This window comes from Notolabrus celidotus, chromosome 23 (assembly GCF_009762535.1).
Source record: "Notolabrus celidotus isolate fNotCel1 chromosome 23, fNotCel1.pri, whole genome shotgun sequence".
Taxonomy (NCBI): Eukaryota; Metazoa; Chordata; class Actinopteri; order Labriformes; family Labridae; genus Notolabrus; species Notolabrus celidotus.
Window position 1 is genome coordinate 14,336,021 of NC_048294.1, and position 24,782 is coordinate 14,360,802.

Below are 24,782 nucleotides of genomic sequence, written 5' to 3' on the forward strand. Positions count from 1 at the left end.
AGAGAGGGGAAGTTAGTGTTGTGTGATGATCACAATTACATTTTCATGATTTTCAAACTGTGTGGTGTATACTTTACGCACAGAAAAGCCCACACCGTGGACACAGAAAGTGACTTTAAACTATTTCACTCACAGTACAAAGCACAAAATTCAAGAGAGGTGTCAGTTGTTCCGAATCATGAATCTGCGCTGCATCTGCGTCACAATCTGCAATCGGGAAGTCATTCAACATTGATTGGATGTCCAATTACAACTTACGTTCGACCATTCTTGACAGGTCAGTTATTTGAAATCATAACTCAAATATGACTGGAATGCAGCCTAGTAAATGTCCATATCTTTAACAATCCACTCCTTTGATTTGAAAGGCAGGCTTTATACATTTCTGCCTCCAAGCAAAGGTTGAGGTAACTCGTGACGTGACATCATCAGTACTTTTTCAGACTTTTCAAAACTTTACACAGTCATGGGAGACATCTTTCAACTTTTTCCCCCACCTGTTGAGAGTAAATTCGTGACCAGCGAACTCATCTCAGTGTGTAAATGCATCCAAATACAACGAGATGTTAGCCAATGTGATCATTTTCAAGTGAAAGTTGATACAGTATAAAAACTTTTATATTCACGTGAGGTAAAGCAGTATAAAAAAATGTACCTCTCTCTTCTCTTTCAGTATGTTGTTGTCTTGCTTACCTTTTGTATAAACTGCCTAGAATTGATTTGAATTCTTCTCCGATCTCGCCTCCAGAGTGTTCTCTGTTTGTGCTTCACTGTTCTGCAGGTGGAGGAGTCTGAAAACAAAATAAGCCTTTGATCAATTTAAATGAGCTGATCACACCAGCTGTTAAATCATGATTATTCTGGTCTGCTTCCACAGGAGTTTTTTCATGATGGGAAATATGACTGGCTGTTTTTGTTGACAAAATATATGCTTATGACTTAAAGGAGTTAGGATCTTAATTAAGATCTGCATGGTGCTTTCTTTCTTAAGCATTTTAAGGCTTATAGTCTATGAATAGTTAACCGCACGCTTCACAAGAAGGTTGCAGAGAGGGCACCTAGTGGAATGAGCAGGAGTGTTTTGTGCATTAACTGTTAGAAGCGATTTCACAACAACTTGGAAAGTATTGCAGTTATTCTGAGGGGGGATCACATTCTGTAATAAGCAAACAGTTGCTTCAAAAACTCGCTCAGCAAATGTTGGTGAAGGCAGAGGTCTTTCTTTTCGTTTTTAATAAGCAGACGTGAAAACTTCAAAGACCAGGACAACCAGAAATGAGGGGAGTAATAGTCAACCATTGTTCCTTCAAAACAACAAAACAGCAGCTAATGCTTCTTCTTCTTCTTTATTTTTTTAAAGTTATATTTTTTCGCATTTTGGTCTTTAATGGACGGGACAGCTGTAGCCTCTATACGTGGGGCACTTAGACTGTTAGGCCACCAGAGCTCTTCTTCTTCTTCTTCTTCTTCTGACAGCCATCGTTACCAGTTTCCTTTCCGACAAGAACACATTATAAGAAACACTATAATGATAAACCTGGCAGTCTCAAAACTTTTTTGAAAAGTAACACATTTTATCTGTTGTTAGTTAATACATTGATTTCCATAATGCTTGGATTCAACAAACTATTTGAGGCCATAACAGGTGAGAGTATTATTTGGGGGAAAAAAAGTTCATACCATTAGAGAAAAGCAAACACACTTAAGGATTCCTTGCTTTCTGCCCTGGTAAACATCTCACAACCCCTACTTAACTGGTGACCCTTGAGTTGAAAAACAACCACGTGGTTGGGAAATGCTTACAATACATACCATAAAGTACACATCTAATGAAGAGCTACAAAAGTAAAATTCTACAACCAAATGTATCATTATCAGGAGTTGGGGAATTTAACATATGTTCTTCACACTACATAATTATTTAGTCACAAATGTAGCTTTACTGTGGAATGATACGACAGAGGATTAGGATCACATTACAGTTGAAACATTACAGAAATAAAGTTGTAGTTTTAGAAGAATACAGTTGTAATTTAAAAAGGTTGGAGTACTTATGAGAATAAAGTTGTATAATAACAAGAATGAATGCCTTATTAATGAGAACGAAGAATGAAGTCCTAGTTTCAGCCTAGAGTTAGCTGGTATGTTGTTTTGAAGGGGAAGCAGCCAGCCTCCTACATTAAAAGCATCAAGCTTGAGGAACTTGGAGCATCTTGTGAAGTTATAATTTTGTAAGGATTTTACAAATAATGATATAATCTGATGGAACATCGGCACCACATTGTTTCAAGTATAAGGACTCCGAAAAGATTGTACAAAAAACAGAGTAACGTATATGGTTGTTAGAGAAAGCTATTATAATTCCCTAAGATGCTTCATGATCCTCATTTTAGTGCAGGTGGCTAGCTGTTCTTCCGTTTTTGCCTTTCAAACTAACATGACAAAATGACAAATACATTCATGTAATATCACAGCTTTATAAAGTCACAATTTTATTCTTAGTCATTTTAACGTGACCTGAAATATTTTGTTAATGTTGTATTGCTGCATTTAGTGATGTTAAAAAAACAAACAACTGTTATGAAGAATGTTGAGGAATACAATTTCAATATCACACTTAGATATGTCAAAACTGTTTACTCTCAAAGGTAGCCATTTAGACCAAAACTGTTTTTAACATATATATTTGGGAAGACTTGATGAAACTGTAATCAGAATTAAAACTTTTTACGTGAACTTTAAAGACAAATAGTTTTTTTTTTTTTTATCTCATCTCATTTAGAGAACAAACTCTCATTAGATCAATATTGTAGTATTCTAGCAGGAGAAACTCTGTCTGTCATGATCTCATACTCAAAGGCAAAGAATCTTAACTCAGTCACATGTGTTTCACGCTGGCTGTCAGAATTCCAGCCTGCATGTAACGTTTCATAATTGGGGCATTTTGGTGAGGGGATTACACAAAGCTAGTACTAAGCTCATTCTCATGCAGTACATTTAAAAATACAGCGACTTTCCTGGCGTATACAATAAGTTAAGGTTGCCATTAGAAGTTAAGGTTACAAGAACCATTAAAAGCTAATTTGTCCATCTACTTTGACAATATTTTTTAAAATGTCAATTTAATACTGGAATAGCTATAATGATGAGTTATTTTGGCTTCAGAGTCTTTAAATGAGTGCTCTGTGATCCATCATGCTCATAGTCTTGTGGGTTTCTAAATAATTCAGAGTGCCATTGACCTGAAACTGCACTGCATTGTTTGTAAGGTCACATTTAAACGGAGGAGGAGTCAACTGTAACTGACTTTCTTTGGATGGAGTCAATGAGAAGCTCCCCTCTGCCAAACAAAATATAAACATGTTATGTCAACTTCAGCAATCAGAATAAGTTAAATGCATGTTAGATCTGGTTGTACAACAGAAATTAAAAGGTTTAATCTAAAGGTTAAAATGTACGCCAGTCCCTAAAACTGTGACTAAAGCTATAAACCATTTGACTTATTGTTTAATACTCTGCTGCATTATACTGCTACACAAGTACAGAACGAACAGAGCTCTTTTGCGTCCCGTGACCACCACTCAGCCGACCTCCCTCTCCTCCCCTCCCTTCTGGGCTCCCCCGCTACCAGCCAGTGTGTGCTCATGTCTTTGCATGTGTGTGAATAAACCTTGAGCAGGAGTGGATCATGTGAGAAGATGTGACCTGGGCTTAATGGTAATCCTTGCCTTTGGTAAAAAAAATGGCACAGTGGGAGTTGTTAGGAGGGAGCTATATGAGCAGTTCATATGACTGTCTGCCTTCTTCCTCTCTCCCTCAAGACAAAGCCCGCCTCTGCTAATCAATCCCTTTCACTCTCTCACCCTGAGCTGAAGCTCATTTGACTCTTACTTTTTCTTAGCTTCATGTGCTTCTGTGTAAATGAGGGGGAAGATCAAAATATATTTCAGCATTCAAATGAAAGAGTCCTGTGTGAACACACTGCTACAGCATGAGACATCTATTAGAATATTAAGAGCTTTCAGCTATGCTAGCAACGCTTTGTGGATCTTTGCTGAACAACAGCATGCTAACTCACTGTCAATGAATATGCAAGCATGACAGTGTTTAGTGTAATATCAACTGGATTCACCCTTTTGATACACAGTGTAAGCATGCTTTTATAGCCATGCTCTGTGGGAATATACTTTGACACAAATAGCAACGTTAGTATGCTAACATTCCTGCGATAAAAATGATTCCTTATTGGCATTTTGTAAAAAATGTTTTACCAGCTAGCTAAAAGCATGCTAATAAGCCATGCTAGTTCATCTTCATGGGTGTTCATGGACCGAGCTTTATTCATCTTAATTGTAAAACAGAGAATTTTGGTTCTCCTTCTTTCATTAATGTTACAATTTATTCACTGAGGTGTTTTACAGTGCAGTTTTTTTTTGGAAGTCCCAAACGCACCTTTTGTTTGGAGGTATTGTTATTTCATTTGGAGAGCTTGTTTGGTGGACTCAAGACGTGTAATCAGCAAACGCCGAAAAACATTGCCTTTACTTCAGGCAAAAAACATACAAAGAAAACAACATGAGAATGTTGTGATGCAAAAAATTCATTTACTTAATTTCAAAGATTTTATCTCAGATATGAATACTTCCCTGATGATGGAATATTATTCATATGGTTACAGAACAGGCTGATAACTCTCCGTTTTTGAGACAGAGGCTTATATTTAATATCAAACCATCTAAATGTCATGTATTGATTTAGAAAACCCTTTGACATCCATACAATACTGGAAAATCAGCACATGTGAAACTGATATTGACTTCATTATTCAGCAGGGATTAGATGGAAATCTGTTCTGAGGGGCCGTCTGCAAACAGAGTGAAGCAGACTCATGACCAAAGCTCTGGGGGCATGGGGATAGATAAGTGTGTGTGTGTGTGTTCCAGGGTGTTCTTTTGTGTCCTTGCATCCTGCACAGTGCCTGGTTTTGTGGCTTCTGTCCTGCTTCATTATTCAACTGGTGAGTAATAAAACAAATGCCAAGACCAACAACATACAAACAGACATCCTTTACATAGATTTGTAGCGGTTATGACCTATATATTGAAGATCCATGAATGAAATAAAACTCATTTTAATTCACCCCTAATCTGAAGCAGGAATACAAATAATCTGGGGAATAAGCCAACGCATTCAAAAGGTCTGAGTTTATGAGCTGAAAAAGTCAGATACTTTTCATCACAAAAACAATTAATCCTCTCACTGGAGTTTTGTTTTATGGGATAAGCACATTAACGGTCACAAGTTTTAATTCAACTACAAATAAGTTGAACTAAGTAGCAGGCTAACTATTTTGTTTGGCCTAATACAAAAACTCTATAACTCACATAAATGATGAATAAAGAATGAGGACATGATGGAAAAACAAATTAAACAAACAGGACTTCAACTAAAAATGACCTTTTATATCTGTGGCTGTAATACAGTCAAAATGACAGCAGAGGGCAGTGACATCTCATGTAAATATTTGTGCTGATACAAGCATACAACCTGTGATGGCACATTTCTGTCCACTGTACGCACACAGGATGATAAAGACACTATACTTTTAGCCCAAATTTTAGCAACTACCAACCTTAATCTACAAATTTCATCTCCTATAGTGAACCTCCCGAGGTTTTCAGACCCTGCCTAACTTGTCAATCTTAAAATGAGCCCAAGTTGAAGTTAACAGACATTTTGATGCAAGAAAATCTAGACAATAACAGTTTTACTGCCCTCAAATTCACATCTAGCACCTCTATTTTCACAGGAATACTTGAACTCTGCAAAGGTTTGTGGTTGAGGATGAATGCGAAGAAAGCAGAGGCAGAGGTAAAGTGAAAGTGCTCCAGAACTTTCTGTGACATACTTCACATTAGTTTTGCAGAAATACAGAATAAGCATTTTATACGTGACTCAGAGAGAACTTCATTTGTTCCACCACGGAACTTCTTGAGAATGTACTGCCAGCTCGAGGTAAGACTGACACGCTGATGAATAGCAGGAGTTAGTCCTTCAAATGAAGGCCTCTGCGAAATATCGGGATACTGTCTACTTAGCACATGCACCAGCATCTTAAATCTGCTGCTTTCCAATACTAAAGCACTTCAGGTGATTTACATAGCAATCATTTAAACAGCAGAGGCTGCGTGACCGGGCGTTTGCAATAAAACTCAGAGATCTACCACCCAGACTGCTGCTGCCACATGATTGCTTTTTAACAGTCATTAGTCTTGCACGGGCCCCATCATTTTTCGGTCAATCCTGCGCTCGCCTACACCGATTTTTTTCACTGATGTATGAAAATGAGGGGGGATATTGACAGGTTGCTGTAAATGGGAGAGGTGAGGGTAATTCAGCAGGAACTGGGCTGTGTCACAGATCAGCGCAGACAGCAGCGGTAATTAGTGACAAACACTGGTCCTGCTTTAGGATGTAGCAGGAAAACAGCTGGGTTGGAGGGTTGTGCCAGGCTCGGCCAATTAAAATGCTACAAAGAGGTAGATGATGGCAGGGATAAGGGTTAAAAAAGATCCTGCCATCATTACTGGGGAAACATTAACACTCTGCAACAAAACTAGGCAAGGAAGAGGTCATGGAAAATACAATGCAGCACCACAAAAAGAAACCTGAAGTCCGATTCAGAGAAAAGATAGCAACAAAGTTTTAATTATTTCCTTATAGTACACCCCCAAGATAATGTGGTCTCCCAATTCGCTATTGTATTTCTGATATTGGCACAAAAACATAAAGAAAGCAGTCAGAAGTTGGGAATGACAGTCATATGATTCATATGCTGTAAACCATAAGTTAATCAAATAAGGGATTATTTTTCAAAGAATGGTGTTCCAAATCAAAATCGGCTTTATTTGCCAAGGGATTAGATCCTAAGATTTGCATTGCCCTGGGTTTACATACATAGAGAGATACATGCATTTCAAAAAACAAGGTGATAAAAAAACAGAATAACACTGTGTTTCTTGTATTGATAATAATATTTGTAGTTTGTAGCACAACAACAAAACCTGTTGTCAGCAAATGAACAGTACAAGGGTGAAGGATCTAAAGGTTGCTGAAGTGAAATCATAGTGTTGGTTGTGTAGTTGTTGCTTTATATACAGGCATCAGAACTTCAACAGACTTTAACCTGGCACCCCAGAGTCACTCAGTTTTATGTCAAATGTGTTTAATATTAGCTTGAATCTGAGAACCCAAATAACTCAAGAAGTGTAAAGACAGGAGTTTGAACTTGGCCACATTGATGAACTAGGCTAACGACTGCCAGGAGGTACTGAACGACTGTCAGGTGATAGGAGAACAACTGCCAGGAACTAGACTAACAACCCTACTTAGGACCCCTTTGTGACTACCTGGACACACCCACGACTGTTAGAGGCTTATATTTTCTAGCCCCCAGTCTGGTCAGAACTGAAGAAGTCTTTCGAAGGAGAGGTGAAATGTCTTCAAGAATTTCTACCAGTCCAGTTGCCTCAAGCTTTGGATTAACATGACCTGGATGATATCAATGTGACTTCACAGACACATTGATGGTAGAAAGAAGCCAGCAATGGACACAGCAAACATGTGTCGGTACGTGCCATTAGAATCATGAAATATAAAGGTGCTTGTCAATATTAGAATATTATTTAGAATATAGATACTGTATATCTCAGTCTACTTCAGAACATGCAACCACATCATGGGGAAGACTGCTGATTTGACAAAAGTCCAGAAGACGATCGTCGACACCCTCAACAAGGAGGGTAAGCCACAGAAGGTCAGTGCTGAAAAGGCTGTCTGTATATATATCAAGGCATATTAATGGAGAGTTGACAGGAGGGAAGAAGAGTGGTGGGTAAAGGCACCCAAACAACAGGGATGAATGAGGGATGATTCAACACCTCTGTTGAGCTTCACAAACAGTGGACTGAGGCACTAGAGCACTTCATGCCTCCATCAGCTGACAAGCTTTATTTCCCTTTTCCAGCAGGAATTAGCGCCTGCCCACAGCGCCAAAACTTCTACCGAATGATTAGCTGAGCATAATATTACTATGCTCGATTGGCCACCCAACTCGCTTCATCTGGGCCCTACAGAGAATCTTTCCGATATCTGTCAAGAGAAAGGAGAGAAACAGCAGACCCAAAAGTACAGATCAGCTGATGGACGCTGTCAATAACACCTCAGCAGTGCCACGTTTGAGCAACTTCCTCGCTGCATCGATACAAGTACTGAGTTTAGAAACGAACATTCTTTTCAGAAATTGGACATTTCTGTATTTAAATTATTTTCTTTGATTGAGAAAAGGCTGCACAGTGGTGCAGTGGGTAGCACTGGTGCCTCACAGCTAGAAGGTTCCTGGTTCAAATCCCTGGCCGGGCAGGTGCCTTTCTGTGTGGAGTTTGCATGTTCTCCCCGTGCATGCGTGGGTTCTCTCTGGGTACTCAGGCTTCCTCCCACAGTCCAAAAACATGCTCACCAGGTTAATTGATCACTCTAAATTGCCTGTAGGTGTGATTGTGTGTGTGAATGGTTGTCTGTCTCTCTGTGATAGGTTGGCGACCTGTCCAGGGTGTACCCTGCCTTCCACCCAAAGTCAGCTGGGATAGGCTCCAGCCCCTACCGGGATAAGCGGTCAAGATAATGGATGGATGATAAGATAATGGATGGATGGATGGATGATTTTAGAAAATTCTTTTAAGACACTGAGTTTCTGATTTACATGAGTTATAAGCCATAATCCTGAAAATTAAATTGTTGGACATATTCAACTTTACATGTCACAAAAATATAAATAAATTAAAGTTTACCTTTTTGGATTAAATTCAAGAAAGCTCAAGAAAATTAGCTTTTTCATGATATTCTTATTCATTGAGATGCACCTGTACAACTTTTAGGTGCTACTGCTGATGTACTGGCCAAACGCCCAATACTTCTATCGACTCCTGTACTGACTTGCACAGCACACTGTTATCCCTTTGTTCAAAATTTCTTCAACCTCTGATCCCTCTGATACCCTCGTTAAGTGTCCCCTTACATCTGTGCCCCAAGTCAGCCACCTCAAGCCAACAGTCACCAGAAAAAAGGGATTTGAGGGCAGAGACAGAAGATCAGAGGCCTTGGGCAGGGCTTCTTAAGTCCCCTATCTGGATTCTACTGTGAGTCTTCTGGGGCAGACTGCATTAACCATGAGCACAGTGTATGGATGTCCTCTGAAAGACAATTCAGACTTCCAGCTTTAATAAAAGTGAGGTATCTTATAATGTACAGTTTCTGCTGTATATGTTGAGTTATTCAGAGTGCAGAGTTATTCACCTCGTTCTGTGGGTGGATAAGAGACAGGCACTGATGTGGCAAGAGTCTTACAGAGATAGAAGCACGTTGCCTGTCAGGTTGAGGCGTGCAACAATATAATAAATCTGGAATAAGACCTGCACTTCTTTAACTTATCATAGTCAAAGTCTCCATGAAAAATCATAGGTTCACTTCTTTTGTGCCTTTAGTAGTCATATCTGAGGTCTATAATCTCTGTAAAAATCACATTTTTCCTTTGTGCCATGTCATGTATGGTGGTATAAAAGTTTTGGTGATGTTACCAACTCGTCACAAACTTAGTCCCCATATATTTGAAATGTGTTAATCCTTTCCTACATTAAATATACTTCCTCAAATAGATATGTGCAAGAGTTTTCCGAAAGGAAATTAATACAGCAGAACTTTTAAACATAGACCTGCATTGATCTGTTTCTAAGAAATGTCTTCTGTTTGGTGGGAACTTTGATAACGATCCGACATCCAAACACAAAGGAGATGCAAAGCTCTCTCTGCATTAACAGAAGTCTGAAAGTCATGAAAATGTAAAGCTCGTTAAACATCTGAAAATACTCTCAAAGGTGCGGAAACACAGCGAGAAAAGTCTACTTCCTAATGAGACATAAGGTAAAAACAGTCAAGAAAATCAGAGGTTATAGTGCTTATTATTATAGAGCAGGAATATTCATCTTCAATAGAAAGTGGGCCAAACGGAAAAATCACTCGGGGTCTGTCGGCAACACAAAAAACTTTGTCAATTAACTGCAACAAAAGGCTCTAACAATTGCAGTGTAATGTTAGTAGATGTGAATAATGGAATAAACTATTCCTGTGCATCCTTTTCTTTTGCCTTAAAAATGAATAACGAGAAATATATAGTGTCTGCTTGCATTGTGAGTAAACACTCCTTATAATCAACATCCGGTTCTTGCAGCTTTAAGAGTTGGTAAGCGAGGCACCAAATTCTATCCTGAGTTCCTGAGTTGTTGTTCTGACTTCAACAGGCTTTCAAGTGCATTTTTGCACTTGTTTTTCTGATACACTCCCCATAGGAAAATAAATTTAGAGAGGAGATCTCAAAAGTGTTTCATTTATGTCTCCTAGACAACTATGAGATCTGTTTGAAAGCAAAATGAGACTATAGCTTATTTCTCCTGTTTCTCATTCTAGCCTTCAGGAAAAAAGTTGCAAAAAGTCTCAGCTTAGTCTCCCTTTCAGTTCAAAAGGAGATCTGGTCAAAATTTGAAATGATTCTCAGGTATTTCTCAAGTTTTGTGACTCCTTTTGAGCTCAGGTGGAGAAATCACGGAGCTCTCTCAATTGTCTCAATCTAACCTCATCCATTCGTTTTTGTCAGACTCAGTTTTTGTGTCTCAAGTTGAGCTCAGATGGAGCAAAGAAAGAGCCTGAGCTCATCTTTTCATGAACATTCATAGTGCCCTGCAAAATTAAGATTTTAATGTAATTGTCCACAAACTTACAATTCTCAGGACAAAATTTGAACCACTTGCAAGATCAGCTATTTAGATGTCAAATGGACTCTTCTTTGACCTCACAATATAGTCATTCCTTTACAAGTCTGTTTGGAACAAAACAACTTCACAAAGATTTAGTGTATTTGAGAGAAATTGCAAAAGATAGAGATTTCATACCAGGTATGACATACGATTTATTTAAAATATGGGCCGCAAAAGGGCTGACCAGATTTAGCCAGCTTATTACAATTAAAGGGGTGGATTTTTTTGGGTGCTGGTGGCCTAGCGGTCTAAGCGCCCCACATACAGAGGCTACAGTCCTCGTCGCAGGGGTTGCCAGTTCGATTCCCGGCCATTTGCTGCATGTCTTCCCCCGCTCACTACTCCCCACATATCCTGTCTCTCTTCAACTGTCCTGTCAAATAAAGGCAAAAGGGCCAAAAATATATTTTAAAAAAGAGAAAAAAAATTAGCCATTAATGAGATCTCTCATTTAAGTATCAAATAAGACTCATGTCATGGTCTCAACTATTTCTACTTGTGAATTTTAGGAGACACTAATGAGAAACGAATGAGAGCAATTTGAAACTTGAATGAGGCTGAAGTGAGAATCTCAATTTTGTCTCCGGAGCTTAGAAGAGAAAGCCTTGAGCAGTAAAATTTTCCTCCACACCACATGAAGGCACAATGAGTCAGTGAGGGCTCAGTGCTTAGACTTCAGGGTGAACGTAAAGACTTGACATATGAACCGTCTCTGCAGAAGTCAAAGTAAGGGGGCGAGTAGTTTCTTGTTAAAGCCAGTCACAACTAATATACAAGCTTGACGTATGGAATTGCTCTCAGTTCAGACCAGGGAATGATCCCGATGCAAAGACATTGTGCAAAATGTTTGAATGAATGATTGAGTACGCGTAGGCGCATCTTGCAGGACGGAAAATTGTAAGTATAGTCAAGTTGGGGATTCTGATTTTGAAAGGAACAAGTCAGAACTGTCATCATTCCGGTGTGCTCAAGACATTGCAATCCTCTTTAAAACAACACAGTTAACAAAAGCATCTGTATCCTCACATTCACCCCCTAAATCTCCCAGATGTGATACCAACAAACCTGCTCACTACCCACACACTCCATGTACCTCACTGGTGTGTTGGGTCATTTATTAGCACTCCATTATGTCATGTAGCTGAATGTATTTCATTTGTTATGCGTGCCGCAGTGACAAAGGTGGAAATGTTCTTGCTAATTTAATGCCTATTGAGACAGAAAATTGGATCTACTTCAGGGAGCCGTGATGAGTGTAGTGATGCCCGAGCTGCCAATTTCTACCCAAGATTAATTAAAATGAAATTTCCATGGGACCTGTGACAGTCGCAGATTTCCTGTACATATTTCTTCATAATTGGAATCACAGTCAGTCTCTGGAGGAAGAGGAAGAAGACGGGGGTTTTGTGGGGTGTTTTAGGGAACCAGCAGGGATTTTGCTGAGGTGTGCAGAGGGGGGTCTGATTGTGCGTGAATAAAAAAAACAAAACACTGTGATATGCAGGAACAGAAGAGACAGAATATATTGCTACCCAAAGCAGGTGACATGAATGACTAACATTATAGTTGTGGTAAAATGAAGGAAACACTTACAGATTCAGGACAGGTGTTCTTTCATTCGACTCAGTGCTCTTCTACAGGTACAGCAGTGCATTCATCCTAACAGCAGCAAAACAAAAATATGTTGCTCAACGGGGGTCCACGTTTACCACATTTCTTACCCGTTGGTTTGATGTGTTTCGGAGAACGAGGTTTCACAAGTGGACCATAACAAATATGGTACAAGATTCACAGCTATAATATTATAGTAAAATGTGTTTAAAAGGGAATCCAGACCAAATATAGCTCTACGGTAAAACAACAGATGAGGTAACAAGTCATCTGCACGTTTGTTTATGTCAGACTATCAGTAAGGGATGTGTGCAAACAAGCTTGTACGAAGCCCCTGATTTTCCATCCAATGATAATTTTTATCTTGTGCACACAAGGTAACTATCCTATTGGAAGAAGCTCTTATCTTGTGCGAACAAGATAACAATCTTTCAGGAACAAATTATTTTCTTGCTAATTTAATGCCTATGGAGACAGAAATCTAGCGCTCACAAGATAATCATCTTGTGCAAACAAATAATTATCCTGCTAAGATAATGCCAATTAAGCCAGAAATATGGTGCTCACAAGATAATTATCTTGTAAGAACAAATGATCTTGCTATTTTAATGTCTATAGTACGGTGGCCCTGAAAGACAAAACAAATTTACAAAAGATGAAACACTTTTACAAAGTTGGAGACAAATTTACATTTTGGAAAACATTTTTACATTTTATAAAACAAAATTATATCAGCAAAACACTTTTACCAAGACCAAAACAAATTTACATTTAAGGAAACAAATTTACAAAATTGAAACACTTTTACATAGTTGGAGACAATTTTACAAACAACAGAACCCTTTTACTGTTAAGTCTGACTCCTTTTAGCCTGCCTCCTTTTAGCCTGCCTCCTTTTAGCCTGACTCCGTTTAGCCTGAGGCTATGTGGTCTGAGGCCGTTTCATCTGAATTCTGACATGCTGCTTTTTCATCTGAGGTCTGACACCTCTCTCTGAGACCTGAGGATGTCCTAATATGTAATCACGCATTAATTACAGTAATCAATGCGTGAAGTTACCAGGGACGCGTGAAGTGACCAGTGACCAAAGAACTTAAAAGACAAAACCAGTTTTATGATCCCACAGAAGTAGATCTAAAGTAAACCCTATTACCTTTTTTGGTCGGTTTTACTCCCCACGTCTGCAGATTTGAAGATCTAGTGGAAGATTTTTATTTATCACAGATAAGTGCTAGCGCTAGTTAGCATAGCCACATAGCTACATGTCGTAGCTGTAGCTGTAGCTGTGTACCAAGACACACGTCTACATACTGTCAAATAAAACAACAAGAAACACAGAATCTGTGACCAATCGTTCAGAAAGGTCCTGCTGCCTTTCTGGCAAAGGTCGGTTTTACTCCCCACGTCTTCAGATTTGAAGATCTAGTGGATGATTTTTATTTTTCATGGATAAGTGCTAGCGCTAGTTAGCATAGCCACATAGCTACATGTTGGTAGCTGTGTACCAAGACACATGTCTCCATGCTGATAAATAAAACAACAAGAAACACAGAATCTGTGACCAATCGCTCAGAAAGGTCCTGCTGCAGGCGCCTCTCCGTCAGGGTCAGATTCTGGATCAGATTCAGAGGGTTGAAGTAACGCGGTCTGTAAGCAGTGTGTATATTCAGCCAACATGTAAACATTAGATCAATGTGCCGGAGAGCCGAGGGCACATCCGCTTTCTGAGTGGGCGTGGTCAGAGGGAAAACAGACTGTTCTGAGGAGGGCTGAAGAAGAGGGCTTTTCAGGCATGCCAAAATCTGATTTCAAAGTGTTTTTTTGAGCATAAACTTTAAAGACATGTTTTGGGGACCTCTTAGACCAACATATTTTGATGAAAAAAGCTTGATATGTCACCTTTAAAAAGTAGAGGTGGAAAGTTTTATAAAGAGAGCATTCAGGTGGCAAAGAGAATCGTACATTATATGAATTCTCACTATAAGAAAAGTCGACTGAGGGCTTTTTGGAGCTTGACACCAACCATAGCGACTCAGGATATCTTGGCCTCCACTCTACTTATAATTGTCATTCTCAAGTCCCTTGACATGTGAGTAATACTGAATGCCTTACTTTTTATTTATTACCCCAACATATGTTGGCACCAGGTTCACAAATTTAGTTACTTACTGCTTATGTACCTTCACCCTTTTTATATCTGTGATATACTTTGGATTGCTGGCTGGCAAACACACTCAAACTGAAAATATTACATTGAGTTTAATCCTCTTAGGAAAAAATAATGACAGTCCAATTAATGGAGAAAGGAATGAAGTTATGATTGATGATCAAAATGATAAGTATTACTAATGAATTATTATTTTTTATCATTACCAATTAGTTGCTTCTTCTCTCTACATTTTAGCCATGACAGCATTCTGGAGATGTAACAGCAAACAGAGCAGGTTCAAGTATGCCTAAGAGAAGTATTTTGGGGACTTGGACTCTATGAATGTGAATATGATGTATATGAAAATAAATCTCAGTTGCATGTCTATAAAAAGTCTGTTAAATATGACTTTATAAATTCAGAGATGATGGAGGGATGTATTCATGCAGATGTAGTTTTATTTCTGTTTAGATGTTTCTTTGAGGAATTTATATACATATTTTTTTACCACAATACAATTAATGTTTTCATACAGCTGGTAATCTTTATTAAGCTATATTAACATTGTAGTTTGCCAAAATGATTGTACAGATTCAAGACCTAAAGGAGACTTTGCCTGAATGGACACTGATTGTAAAGACCTTCAGAGAGGTTGTCAATAAATAAACATTTCACCCAGATTATTTGAACCACTTTATCTTGAAGTAAAAGCAAAGTAAGCTGCATCTGGTCCATTTTGAACACTGATGTCATGGTCCCACATCCAAACATTTAACTTATAAGCAGAACATTACAGATCTGAACTATGACCAAGCCTGAGGACATAAGTTTGAAGTTATTCTCCAAAGCACGCTGTGAAAGATTAGCAGTTGTATCACTGTAAAGACAGGATTCAAGTCAAGGAAGAAGTATTCAAAAAGTACAGAACGTTTCATCTACATTTTTCACACTTTTCATCTATTCTGTTATCCTTTGTCAAAGGATCAAACCCCTGTATTCCTTTCTGAATCTCAAGTACTGTCACTGGTTGGATTTTGGCGAGACCTGAGCTTCCTGTATATCTGCTATTTCTTTTCTCCTTTTTTGTATTTGGTTTGCTCCTGAGTTAAACGTTTCTTTGGGGTATAAGGGTGCTTTAAAATGACTCAAGTTAACGCAGGTGCATTCTTACATACACACGCAAGAATGCAGAGACAAACACCTTTGATGAAACCGAGACAAATGCTAACGAAACATCAGGGAGCTAACGAAAGGTTGGAACACAAAAACAAGAAGCACAGGCTGTGACAATATCAGAACTCGGTAATAAAAAAGTGCAATAGGAAAGCTTTTCAGTCCTCAGACAGCAAATGAAAACATGGAACAACTGGGATTCCTGCTACTAATTAAGGATCGGAGTAGCAAACAGATTTGTCATTGTTTCCTTTGTAGATTTATTCTTAGCCCACGAGAAAGCGCTAACAAGGCAACACACTTAATCAAAGAAATGAGGATTATGTCTTTTTCTGTCAAGGGAAAGTTATAGAGTTAGATTTTTTTTTAATCTTTGCAGAAAAAGTCTAGATTTGCTGCTACCATAAAATACACAGAGCACCCTTAGGTCCTCAGTTCTTTCCCTTATTTCTATGACTCATTGCTTTTGGTTATGAACAACTTACTTGGAATCCATCCCCTAGGACTGCTGTGATAATGGAGTTGAGGGGCATTAGAATGTGGAGTTTTAAATAGCACGTAAGCACATGAACTTGTATTGAAGCCCAACTAACCTCATCTGTCCTCATATTAATTCAAATTGATCAAAATTCATAGAGTGTGATTTGGGAAAATTCTGAAGTGCTCTTGATTTCTTCAACTATCTAAAGAAATATTAAAAAGGCCTGGAGACTGAATGTAGATTTCATCCAAGGTCCAGACTGAGAACATTTCCTCAGGACACACAGCAGTTTCATTCTTTGTCTCGCAGTCATTTCCATTTTACAACAAAAACAACAGAACAAAACCCACACAAATAAAGCCATCCTCTTTTTACTTGAAGGCAAAAACATCAAACACTTTTCATCTATCAGAAATCATCAGCGTAACCAGAAAACAGCTGTCATCACACTTCAAATGAGAAGGTAATAAATTGCATAATGTTGCAGAGGCACCATTTTTCTGTGATAGGTATAAACCACTGAGTGGCTCGAGCAGATCAAATTATAGACGGTAGGTAAAGATGGATGATGCACTTCCAGCCACATTCAATGCACAAAAGTAATGCCAGAGTACTGAAACTGACGGTTTTACCTAACCTTACTGTCTATGGCAGGGGTTCCCAAAGTGTGGGTCGGGACCCCTTGAGGGTCACAAGACACAAATGGGGGGGTCGTGAGATCGCATCAAGAATGTTTTGTGTTTTTTTTGGAGTTATCTGAAAATAGTACATTTTACCCCTTATTGTAAAAAATATCCACAAAATAGTCGCTACATTTGAAATAAAACCTTGAAAATAGAAAATGTAATGAGTTTTCTGCCTTTCTTTTTGCCAGATGACTCCTAAATTTTGGGTTAGTGAACAGTTAATTATCAAAAGCTTCAGTAGCAGTAGGTTTATTCATAAAGGAACAGGGAACACAGCCACATGCTCATATAGGGAGGCAAATTTTCTGCAGACCAGCTAAATGAAGCCACATTAAATCACTTCGAGGGACAGTGGGGGTCGCAAGTCTTTGGCATCTATATTTTGGGGGTAGCGGGCTGAAACGTTTGGGAATCCCCTGGTCTATGGTGTCAACTAGTTGTTATTGTGCTGGAACCCGCGGATTGATATGACATGTGATTAGTTTGCCTCTGGCGTTGCTCAAAGGATCTTGACCAATCAGGCTTAACATGATTTTAGATGTTGTACTGGACAAGGTTGTTTTTCATTGTTCAGTTGTAGTTTGAAAATGTGTTGTATCAATATAAAAACAAACCCATTGGAATAATACAGTGGCACAAAGGGGACACTGCAGGGCTTTATTTTTGTTTTTTATTTTTTATTTTTAAATCAAAGGCAGTTGGATGCCTCCAATTTTGAAGCCTTTACAAAAGTAACATTTTATCTGAAAAACTACACAACCAGTAACTACATACTCAAGATCTTGACCAATCAGAATGAAGCTTCTAACACAATTAGAAGATCAAGAAAGCTGGGCAATAAATGACATTAAGATCCCTCAGGTCGCCACGAACCACAGCATAATAGCTTCTTGTGTTGGTCTGAATCAGACACCCACGTTTAGTAGAATGACTCCCTTACTTGTGTATGTAGCTGAATGACTCTCTTATTGGCGTACATTTCTTCGCTATTTCTCACACAATGTTGCAGTTTGAGCCATGTCCCATTGGTTAACATGGAGAGGCAGGCTTTATGACCTTACCTGGAGCCAGTCAGCAAAGGCGTTTTTCGACCGCAGGAATTTTACCCAGGAACTAGGGACTTTACCCCTAAACTACGTGCGTTTCGACCAGAGGAACCAGGGTCTAAATTTAGTTCAGGGGTAGATAACCTCCCCCCTGAAAAGCTACTGTTTGGGGGTAGTACTGTACTTTTCAAAGGTCCAGGGACTTTCGGTTGAGTGCAACAATGTTTGTGGAGTTTACACAGTTGTTGAAACACAGAGGGAGTTCCTGGGAATGCATACTAGTTTAGTTTCAAAATATGATTTAATATATATATTTTTTCTCCATATGTCACTGACTTGATTTGCACAATCTACCTGGGACTTCAGCCTGCGGTCGAAACGCAGACAACAATGGGAGCACAGGAACCTTTTAGTTCCGTGGAAAGTAGTTCTGGGGGCTAAAAGACCCCGAAACTCTTGGTCGAAATGCACCTTATGGTGAGCTCCAAATGTTTAGGCTTCACTTGTTGGTAGTTGTCATGCTGTCCATCATTTTATCCAAGCACTGTATGAGATACCATCTGAGTAACTTTGACCAGTAGAATGTAGGAAAGAGTAACAAAAAAGGCTCTGTTTTACAGATCAATTAATGATAATGTGCATAAATAGAAGAGCATACAAAAGACTGATGATTAAATAACATGATGTCTACAAGAGGGTGGTTGTACTTGTGTTGGTGCAAAGTGATTAAAAAAAGAGTAGTATCATCTGATGAAGACCATATATCAAAAAGGTCATGATTATTTAAGTGTTCATGAAGATGTTTAAGTGGGCCAGCGATTTTTCCCCCCTAAATGAAATGATGAACAATGAATATCAAAACATACGTTCTTAGTTTAGATGAAGAGGAAAAATGTGGGGCTCTAGTGACCTAACGGACTAATTGATGCTAGATGCTATAGTCCTCGTCGCAGAGGTCGCCGGTTCGAATCCCGGCCGTGACAATTTGCTGCACGTCTTCCCCCACTCTACTCCCTATGTCTCCTGTCTATCTACAGCTGTCCTATCAATAAAGGCAAAAACGCCCAAAAATATAACATAAAAAAAAGAGAGGAAAAGAAGACAACTCCTTTACTTCCCTGCATGTTTTTTTGTGTCGGAAAAACAGGTTGATGAAGGTGATTAAACTTCTTTCTGAGTTTTCATCTCATCAAAGAGAGAACATGTTTTTAAAGTTCCACAAATTTTGATGATATCAGACTTGATAAAGAGGACTGGCATTCAGACCAAATTCAAACACAAGACTGGCAGGTACGTTTTAAAAATGGTTTATCCTGAAATGCTGTTTGTAAAAGAAAGTGATGAGGGATATACTGTACAGGATTTTAAACATTTGCACATTACACAAAGCAGCCTTCATGCTGAGTAGCAGCAATAAGGAAGCAGAATAAAGCTGCAAGTCTTCTGGGAGACTGAATGCACCTTGACACTGGAGAAACCTCAGCGTTATTTTATAGGCTGCTAGCTGCCTTGAACAATGTCTTGTCCTCATTTCACATGTTCCTTTCAGAGAAATTTCCATGCCCACAGAAAAGACACATGTACAGTTGAGTGCCTATGCCAGTTACTCTAACACGTGGCTATATACGCAAGTTTTCACAATGGCAGAAACACACGCAGGCACACCCACCGCCATTAGAGTAGGAGACAATACCCTTCCTGTTCTTCAAATTTGGGCCACTTACATAAGCAACTGTTCTGAATTATGTAATGCACCCCCCATTATTAATTTTTTAATGCATCTTCTTTTGAAGCAACTATAATTGGGCATTTATATGTTTTGTGCCTCGTCTCTGAGGCATCGCCTCTCTCTGACGTGTGTTCAGAGGCAGCGAAACAAAAAGTCTCCAAAGCAGAGCGCCCGCGTTCCCTCATTGTTCTCTGGCTGAAAAGAACAGGCTGGATCTCCCCGATTAATACTAAAGAACGAAAGGTTTCATGCTGTCATAAGGAATGAAAATGTGACATGCTGTTTTTTTTCCCCCACCACTCAGAAAGTTTTACAGGAAAATCTAGCAGCAGCAGGGAAAGCAGACTTAAGTGTGTTGACTCCGCGACAGCTGTCACAGGGCTCTGACAGCTGTTGTTAAGCTTTGTGTGTTTTGATAGCCCTACAATTAAGGCTTTAGCAGGTGTGCTAATTTACACAAGAGTGAGGTTTAGTCAATAACTGTTCTTTGATGCTAGCTTCTATGCTCCGACATCATACTGCCGACAAATTACCACACAGCTCTCAAAATAACCTCAGAAAAATCACAATGGAGAGTTTTCAAAAACAGTTGCACGGCCAAGCTCCTCATGCATTACTGCATTTAAGTGTGTAGAGCTCTTTCATCAAAATGAGAATAACAACTCAACTCAATTCAACTTATGTTTAAGTTAAATTTTCATTCAGCATCCCAAAAGAGAAACAAAGAGATTTTTGACAAGATTACGTTTTTCTCTTTTTAAGAGTTCTGAAAATAGTTTTTAAAAGGTTGTCTAATTAAATACGAACAGAAGTTAATCAAACTTAAAATCAAGGCTGAATATATTTTGTATTAAATGTAGACTAAAACAACTTTACTTGTGAAAAATGTATATATCACTGTGAGAATTTCTGCATTAACAGAAAAAAGCCTGACTCTGGCTACTGTTAATAAGGCTTTGGAAACAGGTTTTTCATGTCTTTTTCGGATGTTTAAAATTTCAGATTCATCACACATCTATTCACATTATTAATGGTGGTTTTCTAGTTACATCTCATGTATTTTGTGGCAAAAATGTATATTTTACAATGCAGAACAGTCACCAATGAAAAGAGTCAATTAATGGCCAGGTTTTAATCCCACAACTTTACCAACACTCACTGACAACTTGAACGCCTGGTTTCCACTCACGCGTGAGTGGAGTATGTGGGTTCATAAAGATACACCTCCAGTGTCTCAAACTGATAAAGACAGTTAGACTGTGCATAATGTTTATCTAGTTTCACATAGTGAATCCGAGTAATGTTATTCTGCTAATATATGGTTATACAAGCTCTTTTTAGTCATTCAAACTCATTTGATAATCAACATAGGCGACTGAAACTGAAGGAAATAGCCTGTTTGCTAGTTAGCGGCCTGTTAGCTAAGCTAGCACACTGTTACACAATCTCTCTGAAATCCAATGCCAAAGTTGGATATATTAAACAAACTCGAGGCACGGTTTAGACTGTAATATACCAGAGGGGAGGAGTTCTGGAGGTACATCAGATTTAACATAGCAGCAACCTCCGGTCTCAAACTATGGAGCCGATGCGAAAGTGTTGTAAACTGCAATTCATTGAGAATCTGCTTGAGGCCGGCTGCAGAAACACTGGAAACCACATAGACACCAATTCAAAAAAGACGATATTTGCAGCATTAATGAACATGTTTACAGCCTGGTTAAAAAAAAAGGCTTGGCTCTACATAGCTAATTTCTCCATCGGCACACATTGTACGGGGGGATTTTTTTTCTAACGCAACGGTTCAGAGGATATTTAGATTACTAGTTTTTGCCTAGATAAGGACATGACTGACTTGACTCCCAGACGGGAACACATAGCTGTTGGCTAGAAGGCTCAAACTCTGCCTCTTTACGTCACACTCTGCCTGGTTCAGTTCCGCATTTCCAATATGGCTGCTGCCGTCAATTGGCTTCAAAACAGCGCTCAGGAACGTCACGGATACTACGTCCATTATTTATACAGTCTATAGATTTAACAGATATTCCTGATAGAATGAGTGGACTTGTGATTGACTCACCACCATAAACATACAAAAGTGGAAACAATGCGTTGAGCTCTCCACACTAAAGATACAAATGGGTATGAATCAACTATGCCACTATCCACGGCCCTCTATCTCAGAAGTCAGACACACCACTTCCTTTTTTATTTTTCCATGTGGAATGATAAAAATGATGCACTGTAGTAATGTTTGTGTATGGAAATAAAACGCGTAGAAGTTGCGTCTTTGCACAGATGGGATAAACTACTACTGGAAGATGCTGTCACAATAACCATACATTATACCTTCAACGTTTATCCCTTAATACAGTTAATAAATGGTTGAAGAAAAAACAGATTTCAATGCTGAAACCCGGTTAGTACTCAGACTTTTCACAGAAATGCTCCACAACAGAAATGCACCAAAGTGGCACTTTTCTCAGTTTTCTTTGTCTGCCAGTTCCAAAGCATAGACTGAAAATGTTTGCAAAGAAGATAATTTGACTTTATTATTGTAAATAATAAACATATATATTTGAATGAAGACAAGAGCGGGCTAATTCAATAGTTGAAGCAGTTAAAACTGAGTCAGAGTTGAAACTGTCAGTCTGGGACTTGTGGGTTAAGAAGTTTACAGCAGTATTTGAAACAAAGTTGAGAATTAATAACTAGAAAATAGCCTCCAAAAAGACCCTTTGGTTTCAGCAGCTTAGACTCTGGGTTATACAATCCAGTGTCACAGTGCACCATGACATGTCAGATTCCCTCTCGGGGATCATGAAAGTTACATCAGCATTGGGACAAAGACGGGGCAGAATACATTTTTCATCATGATCTGCCATTCCTCTTTCATGGAAATCATCTGAAGCCAGAAGGCCTTAAAATTCAAAAATGTCTACAAACATAAATCGGGTGTCTCTCTGGCTGCTTGTAAAAGCTTAATGATTAACCCTAAAGTGCTGTCTGTGTAGAGGTAACTGTAGTATTTAAAGGAGGAAGCCAGGCTGACAGCGAGGGGAGATACTTCCATCATTCCATTGATCAGAAAAGCGCCGGTTATTGTGAGATGCCCTTAGGCCTAATTAAATATTAAACCTTTTATTTGCTCCCACCAAGGTATTTGTAAATACATTTGATGCCAGGGAAAGCATCAAAGATTCCAAATCCCCCCTTCTGACACAAAGGTGTGGTTATTGCTGCTACACCCCCCCGTCCATTCAAACCATTTAGGCACATTTAGAATGATGAAAGAGGAAGGAAATTGCTGCAGATGGCTTCTAGGGGAATGGATAGTATATACGTCTCAGTCTATCTGTGAGGGATTATATGTTCCCGACTTTGATGAGGTTATAAAAACAATGCTATGTATAGGTCTGCCTACAGTTCTTCTGATCGGTGAATAAAAGGAAGTGGATGTTTTAATGAAGCTTGAAAAGAGATACTGCTAGTTTAGTGGCTGTGCAAATTGCAGCTCGGTAATGCACGTTGTTTTACTGCCTCCTGTCTGGAAGCAATCCCAGTGGGATGACTGCCCTATTCTAGAGGAAGCCACAGTCAAGTCGGTCATAAACAACAGGTGACAGTACATTCGGCATGTCTTTGCTGGCATGGCGCCTTAATTGATGGACCTGCCTGACTCATGCAGATAAATCAGGAAGTCCATCATCAATAGAACCGCCAGCTATCAAGTCATAACCCAGGCCCAAATAAATGGAGGGGAGCGTGGAATAAAACATACATTGGCCTTCACTTGCTCGGTATATTCATAATTCACAGGCATAAATTATACTGCCTTAGCCCCCACTGCTGAGTCTGGCTGTCCCTTTTCATTTACAGGCAGGGAGCTGAAATGAGTCAGCTGGAGGACTGTCAAGACGCAGCAAGTGGAGTTCACCATTCCGAACAGTAGATGGAGCCCCTCGCATTGGCTTCTCTCTCACCGGAAACATTACATCAGTGATTTATTTCTCCCTCCAGCTCTGTATCATCACCATTACATGCCGTTTATGTCATTAAGGCTGGGGCTGTGTGGGGGTGTGTGTGCCTCTGTATGTGTGCATATCTGCACAGGCGGAGATACAAGGGGCGTACTAAAAAATAAAAGATCATTGGACAGAATGCAACACAATGTGGGTCATCAAAGGTTGCACGTCAGTCGGTTGTATTTGTCAACCCTTATTTACACTGTAGTTGTCCCTCAGATTCCCTTGGGTTAGTTGGTTTCAACTCCTTGATGCTGTCACTCTTTGTTGATTTCTGCATCTAGGGCAGATGTCAGGGTTTTTCTGTTTTCTTGACATATTATGTAACCGATGCACCAGTGATGAGGGCACAGATAATTGGGACTCTAGTTGCTCCAAAAAGCCCACATATTGGATCTCCATGCAGGGTTATTCAACCTTTGTAGGTAGACAAAGTTCTTAATTGACACTCACCCTAATCTGATCACACCTTTCCCTCTTTGGATTTAATTATAAACTACTTGAGAGTATTTTTCCATGAGGCGTTAATATCATTTTGCTCATGTCTGTATGCCTGCATGCAGTTCATCTATCTTTTATCATCTTGTAATCCTAAACCTCCCCATGAAGAGCAGGAATTGATCCACACTGTAGTGCAATAATGACAGAACACTGGTGCCTCAGTGTTTGTTAGCCTGAGGAACACCATGGGAGATGAATATGATGGAAGTTGACATTTAAAAGAAAAGGGAAGAAAAGAGGAAGTAGTACAAGACGAAGTAAGCAGTGTGGAAAGCTTGTGGCTCGGGTGCCGAGGCGTGGACTCACATGGCACTTCCCAGCGCTGATTACTGCCACAGTTGAGGAAACCTGTGGGTGTGTGGGTAGGCCCGTTGGCATTTTGAGCTTTCTTTAACAAAAGACTGGATAGAGCAGTCTCGCAGCTTGTGACATGCTTGAGAAATGTTGCAGTACAAACAACAAGCGAACAGCTGGAGCTGCTCAGGATGCACATTTGAATCTGCCAGTTTGGAT